The sequence below is a fragment of the Octopus sinensis genome, linkage group LG4, assembly GCF_006345805.1.
Source record: "Octopus sinensis linkage group LG4, ASM634580v1, whole genome shotgun sequence".
Taxonomy (NCBI): Eukaryota; Metazoa; Mollusca; class Cephalopoda; order Octopoda; family Octopodidae; genus Octopus; species Octopus sinensis.
Window position 1 is genome coordinate 69,499,451 of NC_043000.1, and position 18,250 is coordinate 69,517,700.

The window sequence follows — 18,250 nt, forward strand, 5'->3', positions numbered from 1 at the left end:
TATCTATCTATCTATCTATCTATCTATCTATCTATCTATCTATCTATCTATCTATTTCTATCTATCTATCTGTCTGTCTGTCTGTCTGTCTGTTACTCTCTCTGTCTGTCTATCTATCTCTGTCTCTCTCTATACATAAATATATAACTCTTACAATATATATGCATACATAAATACATACACACACTGACACACGCACAGACACGCATACAAGCTTACATACACTGTCACACACACACACACATATATATTTATATGTGTGTGTATGTATGCTTACACGGCTGCAGATATGCGTACACACACATCATGACGTGAGTGTTTAACATTTACAGCAGTGCGTTCAATGGCGAATCATTGTAAAATCTACACTAAATGTAAGAAATGCCCCAGCAAGATGATTTGAGATACACGGCCTGGTAGAAAATTTGGCGAAAACTGTACGTTGAAATGAGGCCGGGGTTTATGTATTCGTGCACGTACATATGCTTGCGTGTGTATATCTATGTATGGCATTATGTAAGTATCAATATTTGTGTGTGTGTATATATATATATATATTGAAAATATTTATATATTACGATATTAGGTCTAATATTATTATACTGAATTTTACCTGTAAGGTTGGAATATTAATTTATTTCCTAATATTATTATTATTATTATTATTATTATTATTATTATTATTATTATTATTATTATTATTATCATCATCATCATCATTATTTTTATTATTATTATTATTATTATTATTATTATTATTATTATTATTATTATTATTATTGTTGTTATATATATAAATTAGAGACAAACCGCTACTTAGTTATTCAATCAATAGTGAAAAGATATTATCTATAATAACCACATAGAAATTAATTAAATATCTTATGATTATTATTCTAAAAATCTCATAACAAATCAAACTTTAAATTGACTATGCGCGTTTCATGACTAAATATATAAATTTTTAGAATAATAATTACAAGTTATTTAATTAATTTCTATGTGGTTATTATAGATATCTTTTCACTATCGATTGAATAACTAAATACCGGTTTGTCTCTAATTTATATATATATATATATATATATATATAGGCGCAGGAGTGGCTATGTGGTAAGTAGCTTGCTAACCAATCACATGGTTCCGGGTTCAGTCCCACTGCGTGGCATCTTGGGCAAGTGTCTTCTGCTATAGCCCCGGGCCGACCAATGCCTTGTGAGTGGATTTGGTAGACGGAAACTGAAAGAAGCCTGTCGTATATATGTATATATATATGTGTGTGTGTGTGTGTTTGTGTGTCTGTGTTTGTCCCCCTAGCATTGCTTGACAACCGATGCTGGTGTGTTTATGTCCCGGTCACTTAGCGGTTCGGCAAAAGAGACTGATAGAATAAGTACTGGACTTACAAAGAATGAGTCCCGGAGTCGATTTGCTCGACTAAAGGCGGTGCTCCAGCATGGCCGCAGTCAAATGACTGAAACAAGTAAAAGAGTAAAAGAGTATTTTTTTATTGTAAATTTTGATTTAGTGTGCTAAATTGAAATGTTTTCCCTGTTAGCTTATAAATGGGAAACAAGGTGGCAAAATAGTACTCGAATACCAGAGGTAGAATTATATGCTTTATGAAAAAGCAGTAAAAATACCAGAAAAACTATTAGTTAGAGATTGTAAACAAAATTGTCCGTCCGACGACCGGGAACGTGAAACTCTGACTAACAGTTTCTGTGATACTTTTGCTGCTTTTTGATAAAGTATATATATGTATATATATATATATATATATATATATATATATATATATATATATATATATACGCATGTATGTGAACGTGTGTGTGTGTGTGTTTGTGTGTCTGTGTTTGTCCCCCTAGCATTGCTTGACAACCGATGCTGGTGTGTTTATGTCCCGGTCACTTAGCGGTTCGGCAAAAGAGACTGATAGAATAAGTACTGAACTTACAAAGAATGAGTCCCGGAGTCGATTTGCTCGACTAAAGGCGGTGCTCCAGCATGGCCGCAGTCAAATGACTGAAACAAGTAAAAGAGTAAAAGAGTATTTTTTTATTGTAAATTTTGATTTAGTGTGCTAAATTGAAATGTTTTCCCTGTTAGCTTATAAATGGGAAACAAGGTGGCAAAATAGTACTCGAATACCAGAGGTAGAATTATATGCTTTATGAAAAAGCAGTAAAAATACCAGAAAAACTATTAGTTAGAGATTGTAAACAAAATTGTCCGTCCGACGACCGGAACGTGAAACTCTGACTAACAGTTTCTGTGATACTTTTGCTGCTTTTTGATAAAGTATATATATATGTATATATATATATATATATATATATATATATATATATATATATATATATATACGCATGTATGTGAACGTGTGTGTGTGGTGTGTGTGTGTGTGTATGTGTGTGTGTGTGTGTGTGTGTGCGTAGGTAGATAGATAGATGATAACTGATAACTGATAGAACATGGCATGAACATCTTGTATATAAAAATCTTTACAATTGTTTCCTCGCATTTTTATACCTGTTGTACATTGGTGAGATGTGTCGTCCTCTCTTTATTTCACTCACACTGAGTGAAATGAAGAGAGGATCTAACGAAGGAGAATTTAAACAATCACCTGAGGAAGCGCATTTTACATCTCAGAACTATGATTGCTGAATGGTTACTCAGCATCTCATCAACGTACTACAAGGGCAAAAATGTGCTGAACAATTGTAAAGATTCTAAACGAAAAATGTCGCTCATGCTATTTTCTATCAGTTTCTATTTATCTAGGCTCTACGGATACTATGGAATTCTGGTGTATATCCAGCAACAGGAGTATTTGTACTGAATGCTGATATTACATAGCCAATAACTTTGGAAAGCTTTGCATAACATTTTACTAGGTATTTACCGGAATCTTATTTAACTATATATATAAATGTGTGTGTATGTGTGTGTATGCAATGGAAATGGTATGGTGAACATTCAACGCTAAAAAGGAAAATCAAACAGTGTTTTAACTCTGTGTGAGTATACGTATGCATATGTGTGGACAAGGGAAGTATGTGAATGTTTGTATGTATGAACCAGTGTTCTTTCAGTAACAAACAATGAACGATGTCACATCTTAACAGACAACCACTTGATAACATTGAGAATTATATCAATTTGATTTACCATCCATATTCTGTCTGTTTTATTATAAATAATTATTTCAATCAAACACACCTACACAAACATAACATATACAAACTCATTAGAGAAAATAATTATTGCCTGCGTGTATCAAGAATATAAAACGACTGTAGTTGAAAGATATATTATAAATACACATCTTAATTTAACAGTTTATACATGTCCTAAATTTATTAATATTAAGAAATGTTTTTCCAATGTTCTTTCAGTAACTATACAAAGACTAACCAGCGTTCTTTCAGTAAAAGCGATGATCGATACCACATCTCAAAATACAACCACAAGATAATATTGAGAAGTGTATTAATATGAATTACCATCTAATTTCTATCTGTTGTGTTATACATAATTATTACAATCACACACATCTACACAAACATATACATATACAAACTCATTAGAGAAAATAATTATTGCCTGAGTGTAACAAGAATATAAAACGACAGCAGTTGAAAAGCATAGTATAAATACAAATTTAACACTTCGTACAAGTGCCTAATTTATTCATATTAAGAAATATATGTAATAAATTTATAATATGGCATTTTTTCAGCATCAGCTATAAGTCACGGACTGCTTTTGTGGCTTTAAGTCGTATGAGTTTTGGTTGGTTTCGGCAATGAAGAGCGCAATTGAAAGGAAACGTCGCTTCGAAAATGTTGATATTTACTTGCCAGCCCCCGCATTCAGTCACTACCAGCTTTATGATATACAAGAAGGAAGGAAAACTTAAAAATTCTTTGAATGAATCAAGCAGTCAAGGGATGATAATTGCGCATAACATTTGGCAATAAAAGAATTATTAAACTAAAAACTTGGTTTTGTACCTTATTTATATATAAATTACTACAATTAGCCGTAATTATTGACAGCACGCTAGTCTTATTGACGGCCAGCTAGTCTTATAATAATTCTGCTTGTCATTACGCCACTTAGCCCGACGGTAACGCTTTCACGTGATTAGAGAAAAAGAGGGTGAATGAAGTGTTCATGGCGTATGGTAAAGAGAACTGTAAACCTTTAATGTGATTACCTGAAGGGAATGAGAGAACAAAAGAAAAACAAAAAGGAAAGAGAAAAATAGGATAGGCGAAAAGTAAAGCAGAAAGAGAAAGAAATAAAAAGAGGGAGAGAGAAAAGATGGAAAGAGAAGTGTCCATGACATATGGTAGGGGAAACAATATTTATTACGTGGTTAAAAAAGTTATTTGAATGGAGTGATACAGAGGAAAGTTAGGAATATAATTTTAGCAGAAGGGTGATGTTCTGATGGTGAGAGTAAAGAAAGACAGAGAGGGGAAGAGAGAGAGAGAGAGAGAGAGAGAGATGATGGTACTGGTGGTAGTGCTAGTGGTGGCAGTGGTGATGGTGAGAGCATAGTGAAAAATAATTGTTTTAAAATTGTTAATTGAACTAAGTTTTTTTTTTATATCACCTATCATTTAACGCATGCGCATCCCAAACTTGCCATTCATTTTAGAAGGAAAACGGTTTCTCGTTCGCCTGTCATATGCAATGATTATCAATAAATCATAAGGGCTAACATTTGACTAAGTGGGGTTGTTCTTGCTTGAACCTGTACTCAGCCATGGTCTGCTATATGTTGCATTTTCAAGGGCTCGCAAATTATCTGATGTGAGAGTTAAAGTTATTAACATTGACAAACAAGGGAAAAGAAGAGGGAGAACTTACCCGAAGAACATAGTCTGCAAAGAAGTATTAGATTAGGAGGTGTACGCAAATTGAAATGTGTATTGGTCTTGACTCATCGCCTTGGCTTATAAGTTACCAACGACATGGTTTTCAGAATATGCTATGTTGCATTAAATTTTTACCCGTGTGAAATTGTGACCCCTATATTTTACATATAAAATAATTTCTTTTACAATAAAAGTTTTGTTTTCTAGATATGAAATTATGACTATGTAAATTTTAAAATGTAATTTTTTCTGTTTATTAGGAAAATGGAAACAAGAGTAAATATTTATTTTGTGAGTGCTACCTATTAAGTCTATAAAATTGAGCATAAATTATATAAAGTACATATAGAAAGTGCATTAAGTAGTCATCTTATTCCAGTTTCCTTCACTTTTCAATGAACAGCAGATGAGCGACTATCTTTTGATAGGCTACGCTTTCAGACATTTTGGATAAAGTTTTCAGGAATAACCCAGTAGGTTTACTATTAATTCCATGAAATAATCAAGGGTCCTGCTAATAAATATGATTATACAAATAAAATAAATAAAATAAGATATATAATATACAAGCAATATATATATATATAAATAAGATAGGAGGAGTTTAGATCACGGTGACTCAAACTAATAAGTATGCGTTCTGAATACCCAAATAGGTGTGCTACCAAAATTCCAGTTAGAACAGCGGTAGAAGTTGAGGTTGTGTGAATGTCTTTTTCAAAAATGGCCAATGGTGGCTTCCTTTTGAGTCAGTAGGTATAGGTTAAAGTAGTGAGGAAAGGCAAACAATTATTCAAGGTAGGACTAGGGCATTTGATTTCATTTAATTCAATCTAAACATTTAGCTACATAATGAACGGTAAAAATAATACAAAACTGGTAATGATAGCCTCTGGTAGCTGTTTCTGGGATACCCCAGCTATTTAGTGCATCGTATCTAGCGATGATTCTATAAGCCAAGCATTCCATAATCAGAGAAATATAGGTTAGACAGTGGAAAGAATGTTCCTCATCAATGATATTTGTCGTGTTTTCTTATGTCCAGGAGGGTAGACGGGTCCAATTAAATCGAGTTCCATCGAGTCATCTTTAGGTAAATTCATGATCAGAAAGAATGTTTAAATGATACATCAAGGTGAGAAGAGGGAAAGAATAGTTAAGAAATACTCTATATTGAGGGAAAGTGAAGTTGAATGCAAGCAGACCCAGCGCTGTGCATGGAACAAAGATACGTTCTGGTGTAAGAGGTAAACATTGGATATATACTGTTTAGTATATTAAAGGGTATTCGCTCCAGATGTAGAGTAAATGCTAGCAGTTTCAAAGTTATGTGAATAATGAGAGGCGAAATAAATAATATATTCTGTTGTGAGGGAAAATGGTGGATAAGTAGAAGGTTTGTATTAGATATATAGTGCTCAGTATGTCAGAGGGTATTCAGTCCTGAGAGAATGAGGAGGAATAAATAATACATTCTAGTATGAGAAAGGTGAGTAGATCTATATAATGAGGGGTATTATAGTCTTGGGAAATTAGAGAGAAAATTAGGGAGAGGATGGAGGACTACTAAATTAGCATTCCCATCCAAAGAAGTTTGGGGTGGAAAATGTTAAAACCGACAGGTAAGGAAGAAAAAAACAGGGCAGATGCTAGACCTACGGATCTAAGGTATCAAATAATAAAGTGGATATAAGAAAGATAATCGACAAGTGTAGATATGGGTAGTCAAATCAAACTGGGATGGATATGTCTGGTTCTCTAGCCCTTAAGGAGAGCTAGTATGCTAGAAGTAGGTGCCAAACTGTAAAGAAAAGATTTAAGATTTTGATGTCAACTTGCAAAGATTTTAAGAAATGTGGTATAAAAGTAATGTAAATAGCTAAAGGAATAAAGACAAAAATAACTAAAATAAGAATGAGATTAACTCTTAAAATTAAAAATTAGATTAAAAATATAATTTATTGTCCTTAACGCAAATGGAGAGACTATGGGGCTATGTAGTCTATATATATACCGACAGAATGTTTAATAACGGTATAAATGTCTAAGTTAGATGTTAGTGATAATAAGACGTGTTGGTATTTTTACACTTAGACCTTCGGAAAAATTTGAAGGAATTAAAAAAATTTTGTGTACAAGTAGAGAATGCTTCATGCTGCTTATTAAATAACAGTGTAGGATTAGGTAGCCCGAAAATAGCCCGCAAGTAGTGCACTGGCCTTGGTATGGAAGTTCGGAATTAATTATGAACTAAGATATATTGTAGGGAATATGTTTTTCATAAGGTGAAGCACGTGATCAGCAAGCGAGGTAGTCTTGCTGTACCTTTCATAAGTCAACGAATTTATATTAGCCGAATATCTATGCTTGAAATTAATTGTGGATCCAATATAATACCTGGTAGAATTGTGAAGCGTGTTACGAACCGTGCATTTGTAGACAATGTTAAAGCTCCTGCAATGGGTTTGCGGCGGGCATTCATTCCTAGATTTGCAGTTGCAACTAGATCTATCTGGTACATAGCGATTTGCCGTATGTGGATTGCTGTACTATTAAAGGGCATGCTATGGTTTAAGGTAGTGTTCCCAGCGTTATCACTAATATGTAACTCATTTGAACCTATAAGGTGTTAATAAATAAATGAGATCGTGGATATTCTACACTCCTGGGAAATATTAATAGTCACTGAAGGTCCATTACTACGATTGGTACTGGAGGCATTGTTGTTGTTGTTATTATTATTATTATTATTATATTATTATTATTATTATTATTATTATTATTATTATTATTATTATTATTATTATTGTTGTTGTTGCTGTTGTTGTTGTTGTTGTTGCTGTTGTTGTTAAGGCGACAAGCTGGCATGATCGCTAGCACGCAGCACGCAGCACGCAGGACGAAATGCTTAGCGGTATTTCGCTCGTCGAGTTCAAAATTCGCCGAGATCAATTTACTTGCATGCTATTTGCGAGCATATTCCTACCTACCCCGACACTGTTACTTAAGAAGCATGAAGCATTCACTACTTGTACACACAAGTCTTTCAAGTCCTTAAAATTTTTCCGAGGGTCTAAGTGTAAAAAACCAACTCGTCTTATTATCATCCTTTCGGGGTCGATAAAATAAGTACCAGTTGAACACTGGAGTCGATATAATCGACTCATCCTTTCCTCCGAAATTACTGCCCTTGTGATAAAAATTTGAAACTATTATTATTATTATTATCATTCAGTAGTTTTATTTTTATAGCGTGCTTTCACTTCACTACCGAGCGCAGCTCTGTGTGCCTTGGGTATGTGCTGTGATTTGTTGCGATGCTCTGATGGTTACTGTATTGAAAGTGTTCTGCGCAGGATGTGGGCAGTGTCTAGTAGTGCAATTTTCTGTATGTTATATGTGTTTGTAAGTCCTGGTGTTTTTGTTATGTATTTGTCCTGAATATTTTTTCATCATGCCTAATGCACCTACTATGATAGGAATTGTTTCTGTTTTTAGATTCCACATTCTATTTACCTCTATTTCCAGGTCTTTGTATTTTGAAAGTTTCTCCATTTCTTTTAGAGACACGTTGTCATCTGCTGGTATTGATACATCAATTAGAAAGCATTTTTTCTTCTTCATGATCTCTGACAACTATATCTGGTCTGTTGGCCTTAATTTCTCTATCTGTGTGTATCGGCATATCCCAGAGTATGGTTGCTTTCTCGTTTTCTGTGACCTTTTCTGGTGTGTGCCTATATCATCTTCTTTCTGTTCTTATCCCATAATGTTGGCATAGCTTCCAGTGTATGTAGTTCCCAACTCTGTCGTGTCTGTGAATATATTCTTCTTATCCAGGACTGGGCAGCCAGAGATAATATGATTTATTGTTTCTTGTCCATCTCCACATATTCTGCAGTTACTTGTTATATTTCTTTTCATTACATGTTTTTGGTAATTTGTGGTGGGGAGGCTTTGGTCTTGTGCCGCAATTAAAAATCCCTCTGTCTCTGCTTTGAGTCCTGAGCTTCTCAACCATTGCTGGGATTTTTCTTTGTCTATTTCTTTTGCATTTATTTTAGTCCAGTATTTACCGTGGAGGGGTTTTCTTGCCATCGTTTTATCACGGTTCTTTGCTGTTCTAGTTTTAGTTTGGATTTCATTTGTTTTATAGCTTTTGTTGTTGTTTCTTCTTCTTCTTCTTCTTCTTCTTTTTCTTCGTTCTTCTTCTTCTTCTTTCTTCTTCTTCTTCTTCTTCTTCTTCTTTCTTCTTGTCTTTCTTCTTCTTCTTCTTCTTCTTCTTCTTCTTCTTCTTATTCTTCTTCTTCTTCTTCTTCTTCTTCTTCTTCTTCTTCTTCTTCTTCTTCTTCTTCTTCTCTTCTTGTCTTCTTCTTCTTCTTCTTCTTCTATATTGTTAGGTGGTATGATTTTGTTTGTATTTGTCAGCTTCCTTAAATACTGAGAACAGTTTTTGTTTTGCTCGTGTTTTGCCGCTATTTGTATCAGTTTTCCTTCCTTCTGAAGTAGATTTTTTGCAGTCCTATGGTGGTTATTTTATAGTAGTTTTCCAGCTGTATAAGGCCTCTACCACCTTCTATACGTTGTATATATAGTCTTTCTATGTCAGATTTTGGGTGATGCATCCTAGACCCTGTCATTATTTTTCTTGTTTCCCTATCTATTTTGGTCAGTTCATTTAGTGTCCAGTTAAGGATATTGTAGCTGTAACTTATAACTGGGACGGCTAAAGTGCTAATACCTATTATCTTGTTTTTAGCATTGAGCTCTGTTTTTAGTATTGATCTAACTCGTCTATAATATTCTTTTTTATTTTCTCTTTCATTTGTGTGTGTTGTGTCTTATCTAGTTCATGGATTCCTAAGTATTTGAAAGTTTGGCTTTGGTCTAATTATTTTATTTCATCGGTTTTATCTAGTGTGATGTTGCTACTCTTAACTAGTTTTCCTCTTTTCATGGTTACTTTGGCGCATTTTTCTAATCCAAATTTCATATCTATTTCTTTGGTAAATCCATGAACTGTCTTTAGTAGTGTTTCCAGCTGTTTGTCATCTGTAGCGTATAGTTTTAGGTCATCCATATATAAAAGGTGGCTGATCGTTTTGCCGTAACATTTATATCCGCATCCAGTTCTATTTAGCATATCAGATAGAGATGACAATGCCTAGCAGAAAAGGAGGGGAGAGAGCGTGTCTCCCTGGAATATTCCTCTTCTAATGGGGATGGCTTTGGTTTTCATGAGTCCCTCTTTTGTTTGGAGCTGTAGCTCTGTTTGCCATTTATTCATAGAGTCTGCTATGTACTTTATAATTGTTGGTGCTACTTTGTTAATGGCTAGTGTTTCGAGGATCCATGTGTGGGGGATGCTATCAAACACCTTTCTGTAGTCGATCCAGGCCATACTGAGGCCTTTCTTCTTTCTGTGGCTGTCTTCAGTAATGGCTTTATCGATCATTAGTTGATCTTTACAGCCATGAGCCTTTGCGGAATTCTTTATGCTCTTCTGGAAACAGGTTGTTTTCGTCCAGGTGCTTGTTTAATCTTTGTGATATTACTGCAGTAAATGCTTTGTACACTGTAGGGAGACAGGTTATAGGTCTGTAGTTCTCTGATCTTACTGTCTCATTGGATTTGGGAATTAAGATGGTTTTCCCCTTCATGAGCCATTCAGGCATTGTCTCTGGCTCTGCCAGTATGTTGTTAGTTTTCAGTCAGCTTTTTGTGCATTCCTGGTAGATATTTCAACCAGAAGTTGGGGATCTTGTCATGCCCAGGTCCATTCCAGTTGTTTAGACTTTCCTCTTTCACCTTTCTTTCATGGTTCACACAGTCTGTCTAAGTCACTTTTTGGGTGGAGTGACCCATATCTAGTTAGCAACTTCCTTGTCTTATTGTCTAAGCTGTTTAGTTCGTCTACTCTCCATGCGATTACCGCTGCTCCATATCTAAGGAGTGAAACCGCCCAGGTGTTGAAAGCTTCGATCTTATTCCGTCCGTTTAATTTCGTCTTAAGGATCTCTCGGGCATATGGCATAGTGGTTAAAAGCGCGGGCTACTAATCCCAACATTTCGAGTTCGATTCCAGGCAGTCACCTGAATAATAATAATAATAATAATAATAATAATAATAATAATAATAATAATAATAATCATCATCATCATAATAATAATAATAATAATAATAATAATAATAACAACATCGAAAAATATCTTAGGAATGAGAACCGAGGTTCGAAATTTCTCCTGACACCTGATGAAGGCTGGAGAGTATATCAGCCGAAGCGTTGTGTTAACAACAAAAAAGAGGAGGACAATTATCCGTCAAATGTAAATAATGTACATAATTCCTCATCTCTTCAATATAGAACTGTAGATAGATAGATAGATAGATAGATAGATAGATAGATAGATAGATAGATAGATAGATAGATAGATAAATAGATAGATACCAGGTTGGGTTAAACTTTTTTTTTGTAATTCAAGCTTTAATAAATAGTTCAGACAAATTATATACGCAAAGTGTATGTTCATCAAAAATACATCCTATCATATTCCTTTGTGTATTGCTATATTTATGCCGGAAGCTAAATTCCACACTTATACCATTTAGTTGGTTTAGAGCCCCAAAAAATCCCTGCACCCATTTTCAGCTACATTGTTGAAATCCCGTTAATGCAGGGAGCCATGCCTGGAGAAGGGTGTTAACCTGATGATGCAAGGTTTAGACAGTACGCAACGTTAGGTTGCACTTCGAACCCCTCAATGGTGTGTGTGAGGGGGGATGCTGTAGGAGTACGCGTCTTCGATTGACCAATACCGGTTAGTGGGATTTCAAAACATTATACTCTCGCTGCAGTGGTTGAGCATTGCGGTTAGTGTTCATAACCTGACCGTTTGCGACCATCTCAAAGTGCAACATCCCCTCCAAACATGCAATATTATGTTCAAACTGCCCTTGTTTGGCAATAAATTCTGAAGCCAGACCGGATCGAAGTCGCTGATTTTTCCTATAAGGATTACGAAAATGAATCCATTTTCCATCCCCATTCGACGCTCTTAACTGGCATCTCGAGGATTCACCAGGAGTCGTATGTAAATGTTCACACGTCGTTGACCTGGTCAATGACCAATTTATAAGGAACTTCTCGACAGCTACTATTCACAAGGCCGAGCTTATGGAGGTGTCAATGGATGGTGCTTTGTGGGGGACAAACTTCTACGGAAATGTAAGAGTACTCGTGCTTTCACTATTTCAAGCAAAACCTCATCATCCACAGCAAAATATCTCTCTGTCTTTGGTATGTCTTCGCAGCTTGTGCTACCTTCCTTCTGAACCAGTTTTGTACCACTCATTCATTGACACTTCCTGGGCCTTCCACATCATTAATATCTTTTGTCGCTGCACTCAATCCTTTTAACTTCACGTAGAGGAAAATAGCTCTGATTGCAATGCTTTCTCTAACATTAACAAAGCTGTAAAAGCAATTAATGCTTATATGTTATATACTCTTACTCTTTTACTTGTTTCAGTCATGTGACTGTGGCCATGCTAGAGCACCGCCTTTAGTCGATCAAATCAACCCCAGGACTTATTCTTTGTAAGCCTAGTACTTATTTTATCGGTCTCTTTTTTGCCGAACCGCTAAGTTACGGGGACGTAAACGCACCAGCATCGGTTGCCAAGCGATGTTGGGGGACAAACACAGACACGCAAACACGCACATAAATATACATATATACGACGGGCTTCTTTCTGTTTCCGTCTACCAAATCCACTCACAAGGGTCTGGTCGGCCCGAGGCTATAGTAGAAGACATCTACCCAAGGTGCCACGAAGTGGGACCGAACCCGGAACCATGTGGTTCGTAAGCAAGCTACTTACCACACAGCCACTCCTACGCCTATATATAAAAATAAAGAATAAACAATAAACAATTCAGCAACAATTGGATGATAAATTGCACGAAAGTTGTCAAAAATTATCAGTGAAAATCCGAAAGTCTTCAACTCAAGCTGATAGACAGCCAGCTAGCTAGTTAGATATGTATGTATGTATGTATGTATGCATGTATGTATGTATGCATGTATGTATGTATGTATGTATGTATGTATGTATGTATGTATGTATGTATGCATGTATGTACGTAGATATGTACATTTATGTACATATGTATGTGTTTACGTATACATATATGTGTACATCGGTGGGCTTATGGTGCCTGTATACTCGAGAAACTAGATTTCTTTTGTTACTTTTTCTTCTAGTGTGCTTTCATCTGTACGTCAATATATTGTGCACATCCTCAAATATGTGTGTGTGTATGTATTTGTTTGTGCGATGGTTGCCTGTACGTGACTACGTGTTTGTGTATGCTTGTGTGTTTGTCTGTGTGTGTGTTGTCAGTAAAAATCGTTCAACAGGATGCCTGTAAAGTTATCATCCTGTACATACGACGAATCGGAAATAACCAAATTATGAAACCAAAATGGGTGAGACAGGATCTGGCCTCCACACATACACACGCGCATGCGTGTGTGTATATACATGCACACACTCACACATACACACACACACACACACACACATATGTATACATTCTAGTATCCTACCTCATTACGGGTTTGAGATGAAGGCTGTGGCTACGCCGGAAAATTCACAAACATACACACAAACATGCACACATACATATGCATAGAGACGAATGGTCAAGTGCCTAGCTTGCCGCTCGCCCAATCGCAAGATTGCAGTTTCGATTACCAGACCGGATAAGACGTTTTGTTTTTGAGCAAAACATTTTATTTCACATTGTCTTATCCACTCAGCTGTAAATTAGTACGATTGTCTGGTTTCTCAGCCAGAAAAATCTAGCGATCATGGTTACGAATACGTCACGGAAACCGGGTAATCGATTCTTATGAAGCTGGGTATAAAAGAATGCATTCGTGGATATTTGATGATTTGGATGTGGGATATTTGGTAGTTCGGATGTGGTGCTAATGAAAGAGCAAGAAACCTCGAAATACGCATATACACCCATTACCTATTCTTCAATCGCATAGTTTACTTAGACCGATGCGAATGCGAAACGTCGTAACTTTCAGTGCTGGCTCTGAATTCTATACAAAATCTGCAGAGATGAACTTAAAAAGGAGAGCAACGCATTGCTAACACAAAAGTAAGACACAATATATACCTATAAACCATTGATATACATTCTAGTATATTACGGTTGCAAAACGAAATACTTGTCCTTGCTAGCAATAAATATTTATATATCAGTTGCTATGCATGTATTTAATATATAAATCGGTCTATCCAGTAGTATTACGCCGTTATACTTAGTATTTAAGCATTGCATTCATGGATAGTTGATGGGTTGAATGTGATGGTGATGAAAAAGCAATAACTTTTGAAATATCCATATATACACGTTATCTGTTTTTTCCATTCTCAATCGTGTTGTTTACAAAGAAGTATTCGTATACGAAACTCGCATCTGAATTCTAACAAAATCTCAAGGTATAAATTTTAATATGCAACGTAAATCACAAGAAGACAAATTGTGAATTAATGCAGACTTACCTTGTATTCAATATTTCGGGGTTATGACTCCATTTTCAAGAAATTGACGAATGTTACCGATGTGCGTGTGTGTGAGGGTATGTGGACTGAACATGCACGGAAAAGTATTGCAACCAGCTAGATTTCCTGTAACTGTCTTTTATTGTTGATCTTAGGTTTCTTTTGGTGTATGAGGATGACCTCAGAGATTCTATGATTGCGCCTGTTCGTCTGTGTTGCCTTGATGTGCACTGTGAATTCCCGGGTCTGGCATTTTCGTAGATGTTTCTTCACGGATTACAATGTCCCCTGAAAAGCTAATTTAAATAGTGAAAACCGGTTGGATTCACGACATCCATAAAATATGTTATACATAAAAAACAAAACGTTTTATAAAATGATATTAAGCTATGTGAAACGAAGGCATTTCTCTTCCACTTTTTATGTTTTCCACATATTTTCAACCTATATATATATATATATATGGTCCCACATATTTTCAACTCATAATTTTGTCACGTGGTCTATACTGATTCTCCAGTATTTTTGCATCTTTAATGTATATATATATATATATATATATACGAGTGTAGGAGGGCGGGGTGACAAGTTCAAAGGCTGATATGAAGGAGTGATGCTAGAGCTGTGAAACATCAAACCTTATTAATTAAAGTCAAGGTTTCTTTCCTAGTAAACTGACATCTGACTGTCCAGAGAAGACTTCAAATGTAACTAGTAGCGATCTTCCAAGAAACTTGTTAAAATTTGGCATCATGATGTTATCAGGTATCTGCAGAAAAAGGTTTTTAGTATCCAATGACATACATGCTGATATGATTGAAACATTAGAGGGTGACGTGTCAGCTTTTTCAATAGTGCAAAAATATGTAATTGAATTTGGGAGGGGAAGGGAGAGGTCTGGATGTCAAGCAACTGTCTCCACCATGGAAAACAATGATCGAGTTCACCATATGCTGATGGATGACATGCGATTGACTATCAATCAAATAACCAATGCTATTAGCATATACTGTAAGAGAGTTGATAATATTCTGCGCAATGAACTTAGCATTAGGAAAGGTTACTCTCAGTGGGTGCTACGTCTTCGGACACCTGATCAAAAGTGCACACGGCTGATCACATTACGGGAAAATCAGACACTGCTTGGAGCAGATCCAGTTGGTTTCCTTGAACGTTTCCTAAGCCAGGATGAGTGTTAGGCTCATCACTTTGAAACAGAGAAACAATTCATGCAGTAGAAGCATCCCGTCTCACCTTTTCCAAATAAGGCAGAGGTTGTTTCATCTGCAGAGAAGGTGATAGCCTCAGTTTTGGGGGGATGCAAAAGACATTGTGCTTATTGACTATCTTCAAAAGAGTCAACTTACTGAGGCAGTTACGAAAGGCTATCAAGACCAAACGCCCAGGCAAACCGATGAAAGGGGCCTTGATTCATCAAGATAATGCTCCAGCACACACATTTTTGGTTTCAATCGATACTGTGGGTGACTGTAGCTTAGAACTGGTTGGCCCTATCTGACTATCATTTGTTTCCCAACATGAAAAACCCCGTAGCTGGGGACTAGTACGGCAATGATGATGATGTCATATCTGCTGTTCATGACTTTTTCGACAAACGGTGAAACCTTCTTCACGAATAGGATTCAAGAGCTGCAACAGTGATGGAAGTGTATGGACCGCAAGGGGGACTACATCGAAAAATAAATCTCATTCCATGAGGGCATCTTCGTCAGCCTATCTACTTTTTAGCCAGTACTCGTATTTTTGGAGAGAGAGAGAGAGAGAGAGAGAAAGAGAGAGAGAGAGAGAGAGAGAGAGAGAGATGCGTCTTCTGAAACTTTGAGTAAATTGGAACTGTATCAACTTATTGAATATTCCAAATACATAAATAAAATGCACTTTTTCTTATTTGTTTACATAACTGTATACACACACATGCACATACATACATACATATACATACATGCATAGATACATACGCATATGCATACATACATACTTGCATACATGCATACATACATACATACGTTCATAGATACGTACGTAGTACGTGTGTGTGTATGTATGTGTGTGTGCATAAAAGCGGATATTGAGACAAAGACAAGTTGCTTTTGCAACTAGGTTACAAACGATTAAGGCAGCTGTTCATACCAATCCCATGAATATAAAATATTGGGAAAGGTTCATGAGTTAATAGAACTCTAAAAGCAATTTAAATCTAGAATGGCGAAATATTTCTGGTTTCAGGAAAGTATCATCGTGATCATCATTATCATTGTCGTCGTCGGCATTATCATCATCAGCATCAACCCCCCTCCCCACAACAACAAGAACAACAATAAATACCCTATCATCATCATCATCATCATCTCCCTCATCGAAGGAGCCGTCAATCAAGATTAACAAACACATAAGTATACTTTCTAATATGTTACGTAAAAAGTTAATATTTGAATTATAAATGAAAACTTGTTGAAATTTGAGATTCGTGTGAAGAAAATAATTAATAAGATCTAGATTAGTGGAACCGTAAGCATTCTTTGAACAAGTTTAAATCTAAATTACAGTATTTACATTAATTACACTTAAATTTCCTTTAATCCTTACTGCTAATGAGCAAAATCTGACATAATTCCTCCCATTTGTAACAACTTTATCATTACATCGAAAATCTTAGTGTATAAAACGAAAGGCTTTCTTATCCGTACCTTCAGGTTTTATTCTGGCTCTCCGTCGGTTACTACGATGAATGTTCCAGTTGATCCGATCAAAGGAACAGCCTGCTCATGAAATTAACGTGCAAATGGCTGAGCACTCCACAGACACGCGTACCCTTAACGTAGTTCTCAAGTTCAGCGTGACACAAAACTGGACAAGGCTGGCCCTTTCAATTACAGATACAACAATTTTTTGACAACTGAGTGGACTGAAGCAACATGGAATAAAGTGCTTTGCTCCAGGACTCAAAGCGTCACTGGAAATCGAACTCATCACCATACGATCGTGAGCCACACTTTTAATACTTTACTACATTATAAAGTAGTACTGGCTTCATCTAGCATCTTCGTGGTTCTTGCTGCTGTTGTTGTTGTTGGTGTTGTTGTTTTCTGTTGCAAAGAACAAATTCATTTTAATATGGGTATAAGCACTGTATGATTTAAAAGTTCATGGCTCCAGTGGTGATAACATGGTCTGTCTGTCTGTCAGTCCATTTATTTATTTATCTGTATATCTATCTAACTTTCGAACTATCTATCTACCACTTTCTCTCTTTCTTTCTTTTTTTTCTCTCTCTCTCAGTATATATATTCTTTTACCAGTTTCAATCATTTGACTGCGGCCATGATGGAGCACCACCTTGAAGGGTTTTAGTCAAACAAAGCGACCCCAGGACTGGTTTTCAAGCGGTGATAGGTGGGGCGGGGGCAAACACAGACACCAAAACACACTCACATGACGGGCCTTTTTCTTTTTCCGTCTGCCAAGTCCACTCACAAGGCTTTGTTCGGTCCGAGATTATAGTGGAAGACAGTTGCCCAAGGTGCCACGTAGTGGGACCAAACCTGAAATTATGTGGTTGTTCTTATCACACAACCACACCATACACACATACTCGCGCGCGCACAGACACACATGTATATATACTTCATAATAATATTAATATAGGTTTTTGCCGTAATTTTCGTACGTTTATCATTATCAATTTGATAATCGGGTCATTCAATGTCGCGAAAAAAATTAGCCTCTGAAGTTAGTTATTCAAATTTATTTT